Below are 6,698 nucleotides of genomic sequence, written 5' to 3' on the forward strand. Positions count from 1 at the left end.
ACGGCACGATGATGCACGGGGACACCACGACCAGTGCAGGCCACCCTCTAACGCTCGGGATGGTTCACCCAAGAACGAACATCGAGGGAACAGTCGATCTCACCATAGCCAGTCGAGGTTCAGAGATGGCCACGAATACAATGAGGCCGACTCAGGAAAAGGAAATGCCGGTGGGAAGAATGGAGAAAGAGGTAAAGGCAGGAGCCAGGTACCTCAAGATGACCAACCAAATAGACAGGATGCTGGGGGGCAGCCCAGACAAAATAATGTCTTCGATCGGCTCGGGGGTAGCGAGCAGCGGAGAAGAGAAGAGGACTTGAGAGATGTACTCAATGATCGCCGTGAGAGGCATGGCGAGAACGTCCCCCCGGAAATAGAGGCCACAGCGATTCTTGCCGCTGTGCAGGCCCAGATAGACGCCCTCAACCAGGCTGTGCAACAACTGGTCGGGGGAAGGACTTCATACATCGACCACGATAGGAGGAAATGCACTCTTTTTGTACAAAGGATAGCTAACGCCGAAACTCCCAACAAATTCAAGATGCCTACACTTCCAAACTTTGACGGATATGGAGACCCAGTCTCGCATGTCAATAAGTTTGAAATTCAAATGGACATTCAGAAAGTGTCCGAAGACGCTCGGTGCAGGATCTTCCCTGCAACACTTTCTGAAGCTGCGCAGGAGTGGTTCTTCAAATTCCCTCCCGCAAGCATTGTTTCCTGGGAAATGTTCGTACGGGAGTTCTACGGACAGTTCTATGCTGGTCGTATACACCCGACCGAAGCAAACTAGCTAGTCAAAATTCGCCAGCAGGATGGGGAGTCAGTGAAAGACTACATCCAACGTTTTATGCGAGCAGTAGCTGGAGCGAAGACGGTCGGGGACGAAGGGAAGATGATGGCCATAACTACAGGAGTAAAACGTCGTTCTCCCCTCTGGAAGAGTCTCCGAAAGGAAGGGGTGAGAACTACCCAAGAATTTTTGGATCGAGCTGATCACTATATCAAGCTTGAAGACGCCATTGCCGACGACGGAAAGCCCTCAGGCAAGGATAAGAAGGCTTCCGAACCCGCCAAAGCCGCCAATGGTTCCAAACTTAATGGCAACAACAAAAGCAACGGGAACGGCAATGGTAATGGCAAGAATGGTGGAAACCAGCCGTATAACGAGCCTTCCACCTCTGACAACAAACGAGCCAAGGGTAATCGTTATGAGCCTCGGTTCACTAACTACACTGCCCTCGTTAAGTCTCAGGGAGAGGTTTACCAGGCCACAAGTTCCAGTGTGCCTTACAAGAAACCTGGACCTATTCGAAAGGACATTTCGAAAAGAGACACCACCAAGCCACCAAGTTCTGTCGTTACCATAATGACTACGGACATGACACTAATGAATGCAACCAGTTAAAAGACGAAATTGAGTTCATTATTAGACAAGGACACTTGAGAAGATACGTACGGGCCTCGGGAAATTCCCAATGAGAAGCTCCGGGTGGCAACGAGCAGGCGTCCACACGCCAACGCTCGCCACCATTACATCCTACCCCCGTGGCTGGAACACTCTTAACCATCTGTGGAGGCCCGCACCTCGCGAGAAACAGCGGAAAGGCCAGAGAACGATATGCTCGGACTCTGCGCCACGACCAGGACATCGAGATGATGACTGTGGAGGACCGTGCACCAAAAAAGGCTCGGTCAGAGGAAGGTGAGATAACTTTCTCTGATGGTGATGCCCAACACGTCCGGTTCCCACATTCCGATCCGCTGGTCGTGGACATCCAGATGGCCAATATGATGGTGAAGAGGGTACTGGTCGATACAGGAAGTTCAGTGAACATCCTGTATAAGTCAACGCTGGAACGCATGAAATTGTCCGTAAAAGACTTGGAGCCCTGCAATCAAACGATATACGGCTTCTCTGGAGAAGGACTCGCCCCAGCCGGATTGATCAAACTCCCAGTAACGACGGGTACAGCGCCTACAACAAGGACATTACTCGCCACTTTTGTAGTGGTCGATTGTCCTTCGGCATACAACGCCGTTATTGGAAGGCCCATACTGGTTGATCTACGGGCCGTCATCTTTATGTGGCACCTAGCCATGAAGTTCCCAACAGACGCGGGGGTAGGACGCATTTTGGGAAACCAAAGGGAAGCCAGGGAGTGCTACAACGCCTCGATCACAAAGGCGAAAAGTGGAACGTCGAGGAGCACTACCCCAGATAGATTGCAGATGGCAGTTGATACGTAAGCCCAATCAGGTGATGAAGTCACCAAATAGGGTGTTGCCCAAAGTGAGGATGGAGATTTGGATCCTCGCTTTGGGGATTTTGAAGAAAATGTTGGACCCGTCGAGGACCTGGAGGAGGTCCAACTCGACAAAGAAGACCCAACCAGAGTCATAAAGGTTGGGAAAAACTTAGAGCTTACCACGAAGCACGCACTGGTGGAATTCTTGCGAAAAAACCAGGAGGTTTTCGCCTGGTCGCATAAAGACATGGTTGGGATAGATCCTGTAGTAATCAGCCATGTCCTGAATATAGACAAGACCTTTCCACCCGTGCAACAAAAAAGAAGGCTGCTCGATAAAGATAGGTCACGAGCCTTAAAAGAAAAAGTCGAAAGGTTAAAGGAGAATGGGTGCATACGGGTGGCATTTTATCCGTCGTGGGTCTCCAATCCGGTGCTGGTCCCCAAGCCTAACGACAAGTGGCGGACCTGTGTGGATTTTATAGACCTCAATAAAGCCTGCCCAAAAGACTACTTCCCACTCCCAAGGATCGACCAGCTGGTCGATGCTACTGCAGGGCATAAGATCCTCTCATTTATGGATGCATATTCAGGCTATAACCAGATTAGCATGCATCCCCCTGATGAGGATCACACCAGCTTTTGGACCGATACGGGCTTGTATTGCTACAGGGTAATGCCCTTCGGACTGAAAAACGCAGGTGCGACTTACCAACGGCTAGTCAACCACATGTTCAAGGAGCAAATCGGTGTAAACATGGAGGTATATGTGGATGACATGCTGGTAAAGTCTAAGAAGGCAGAAGGGCATGTGAGGGATTTACAAGAGTGCTTTGATGTGTTAAACAAGTACCAAATGAAATTAAATCCCCTCAAGTGTTCTTTCGGAGTCGGATCAGGGAAGTTTTTAGGGTTTATTGTAAATTCAACAGGAATCGAGGCCAACCCCGACAAGATAAGGGCCCTGATCGACATGAAGTCGCCGGAAAGGATCAAAGATGTACAAAGTTTAACCGGGAGGATCGCAGCCCTAAGTAGATTCATTTCAAAATCAACAGACAAGTGCGTCCCATTCTTCAATCTACTTAGGGGGAATAAAAAGTTTGAGTGGACAGAAGACTGCAAGCAAGCATTCCAGGCGTTGAAAGCTCATATGGCACAGCCTCCCATCTTATCAAAGACGATCGAAGGAGAAACTTTGTTTATTTATCTGGCGATTACTGAAGTTTCTGCCAGCGCGGTACTAGTGCGAGAGTAAGAAGGTGTACAAAAAGCAGTCTACTATGTCAGCAAGAGATTGATCAGGGCAGAATTGAGATATCCGCCAATCGAGAGGTTAGCATATAGCTTAATCCTTTCCTCTAGAAAGCTACGCCCCTACTTCCAAGCCCATCCTATCATGGTTCTGACTGACCAGCCCCTTCGGCAAGTCCTCCAAAAACCTGAGGCGGCTGGGCGATTGTTAAAATGGGCAGTCGAGCTAGGGCAGTTCGATATAACCTATTCACCGCGAGCAGCAGTAAAGGGACAAGTCTTAGCCGATCTTATTGGGGAGTTCACCGAACTCCCAGACAGTGAGCAGTGCGAACTGCCTGAAGCGCCCGTGCCTCAAGACAAAACTCCTTCGTGGAAGCTATTCACGGATGGTTCATCCAACGAATCCCACGCTGGAGCAGGAGTGATATTGATAACGCTGGAAGGGCATCGATTTCACTGCGCCATCAGGTTCGACTTCACTGCATCAAATAATGGAGCAGAATACGAAGCACTCCTCGCTGGATTGAGAATGGCAAAGGATATGAGCATAAAGACGCTTGATATCTACAGTGATTCATAGCTGGTGGTAAATCAGATCCTAGGAGAATACCAAGCGCGAGGTTTGAAAATGGTAGCCTACTTAAATAAGACAAAGGACCTGCTAGCCCAGTTCACGAAGTACACCCTCCAGCAAATCCTGCGGGATCAGAATTCAAACGCAGACGCCTTAGCCAAACTCGCGAGCGCAAAGGATGCTGACACTTTGAACATTGTGCCAGTAGAAAGACTGAGTAAGCCGAGCATACAAGCAGCTGAGTCCAGCATGGAGATTCGAATGGAGGATACATGGATGGCACCTTACTTGGAGTATCTGACAAACGGTACGCTGCCAACAGATAGGAACAAGGCTAGAGCTCTACAAAGGCGAGCTGCTAGATACATACTGGTCGATGGTGTGATGTACCGAAGAGGATATTCGATGCCACTACTCAGGTGCGTTACACCAGAAAAAGCTAAGGAACTCATGAAAGAGGTGCATGAAGGCTTCTGCGGGGATCATGCTGGGGGGCAGAGTTTGGCAAAAAAGATTCTAAGGCAGGGCTACTTCTGGCCAACAATGAACGAGGATTCGGTGGAATATGTACGAAGATGTGACAAATGTCAAAGGTATTCCAAGATTCCACGAGCAGCTCCAAACGAACTGAAACAAATGCAGAGTCCATGGCCTTTTGCAGTATGGGGGATAGATTTGATTGGATCCCTACCTACAGGGAAAGGCGGAGTGAAATACGCAGTTGTGGAAGTTGATTACTTCACCAAATGGGCCGAGGCTGAACCACTCGCAACCATCACGACCAAGAAAGTTCTCGACTTTGTCATCAAGAACATTGTCTGTCGGTATGGTTTGCCCAGAAAGATAGTTTCAGACAATGGGACCCAGTTTGACAGCGATTTATTCACCGATTTCTGCGAGAGGCATGAAGTTATTAAAAGCTTTTCTTCAGTCGCACACCCCCAGGCAAATGGGAAAGTCGAAGCTGTGAACAAAACTCTTAAGGACACCCTGAAGAAAAGACTTGAAGAGGCTAAAGGAGCATGGCCAGAGTAGTTGTCTGAAGTTCTCTGGTCGTATAGAACGTCTCACCGAACAGCGACAGGACATACTCCATTTTCCTTAGCCTATGGGTATGAGGTCATGTTGCCTGTTGAGTTAGATCCCCCCTCACATCGGCGTTTGACTTACGACCAGGATTAGAACAGCCAGCTAATGATGGAGTCCCTAGACTCAATCGATGAGATACGAGAGAAATCTCAACTCTGAGTTGCTGCATATCAGCAAAAAGTCACCCGGTACTTTAACTCCAAAGTTAAAGAAAGAAAATTCAACGTCAGTGACTTGGTGTTACGACGAGTTTTCTTAAATACCCGCGACCCTACTGCTGGAGTGCTCGGACCCAATTGGGAAGGACCTTACCAAATTGAAGAAGTCCTTCATCCAGGCACCTACAAACTTGCACGCTTAAATAGAGATCTCGTTCCCCACTATTGGAATGGAGAACACCTGCGCAAGTATTGTCAGTAAACAACCCTTTTTAAAGGACTGGCTTGTATTAAATTTCAATTTTTACAAGTTTTGCAAAGAGGGTTAGCCACGTTGTATGGCTAACTGCTCGTATATGTAAGGTTCTATTATAGAATCACTCGTAAAGACATGTTTAGTCCATTTTTAATACGAGATTATAAGGGACTGTGCGCAGCCAGTCATTCTTGCCAACCATTGTGAATTTACATTTACAAGTATTTGTTCATTACGTGTGTTGTTTTGCTGTATTACAAGTATCAATTTTCATACGAACAGGAATGTTCAAACAGGCCATGGTCAGGGCAAGTGACCAAGGACCTAAAGCTCCTCGATCACTTGGGGGGCATATAAGGCACATCGATAGCAAAGCATACTCACAAGATATGTAAACACATGAACAAAATGAGTGAAAGCATGCTACAGTACTTAGAGTATTTTTCAAAATTTATGTTTTGTTAAATCATGCCAAAGTACTATGCTAAGTTCGGTCATTCAGACAAATGTTATAATAAATAAAGATATTATAGCATCAAGATTTTAGCTTTTACACCGCAAGCATCACTGCTTGGATGTAACTGTTCAAGTAAAAGAAAAAAAAAGATTTGCTGCCCGTGCAGGAAAGTTTAAAAAGAAATATATTGTCTTTACATCACGACCCGTGGGTCATATAGCCGAAAAGAAAGAAAAAATAAATGGAAAGTTTAAGAGGCATTTGGGGTCGAAGGGTCCTGGGCAGCATCCTGGTTGGTCGTGTCCTCGACAACTTCTTCTTCTTATACACCAACAATGCTGGGAGAGGCGGGGGTCCTCGCTCTTGCCTCCTCTTCGGCCAGTTGGGCAGTGCAGCGGGCCAACTCGGCAGTCCTGACTTCCTCCGAAAGATAGCTGAAGTTGGCACCCTGATTGTGTTTCCAGAAGTTGTAGAAACATCGAAGCGTCGTCCTCTTGTACTTTTCAAGATTTTTGGAGTTGTCAAGCTCCAGCTGCTTCACCTTGCCTTCAAGAGTGACAATAGCCTCGTCCTTGGACTTGAGTGTCTCTTCCAAATGCTTGATCTCGCGAAGATGGGTTTGGCTGGACTCTCGATACTACTGCCTCAACTTTACCGC

This window comes from Humulus lupulus, chromosome 4 (genome assembly GCF_963169125.1).
Source record: "Humulus lupulus chromosome 4, drHumLupu1.1, whole genome shotgun sequence".
Lineage (NCBI taxonomy): Eukaryota > Viridiplantae > Streptophyta > Magnoliopsida > Rosales > Cannabaceae > Humulus > Humulus lupulus.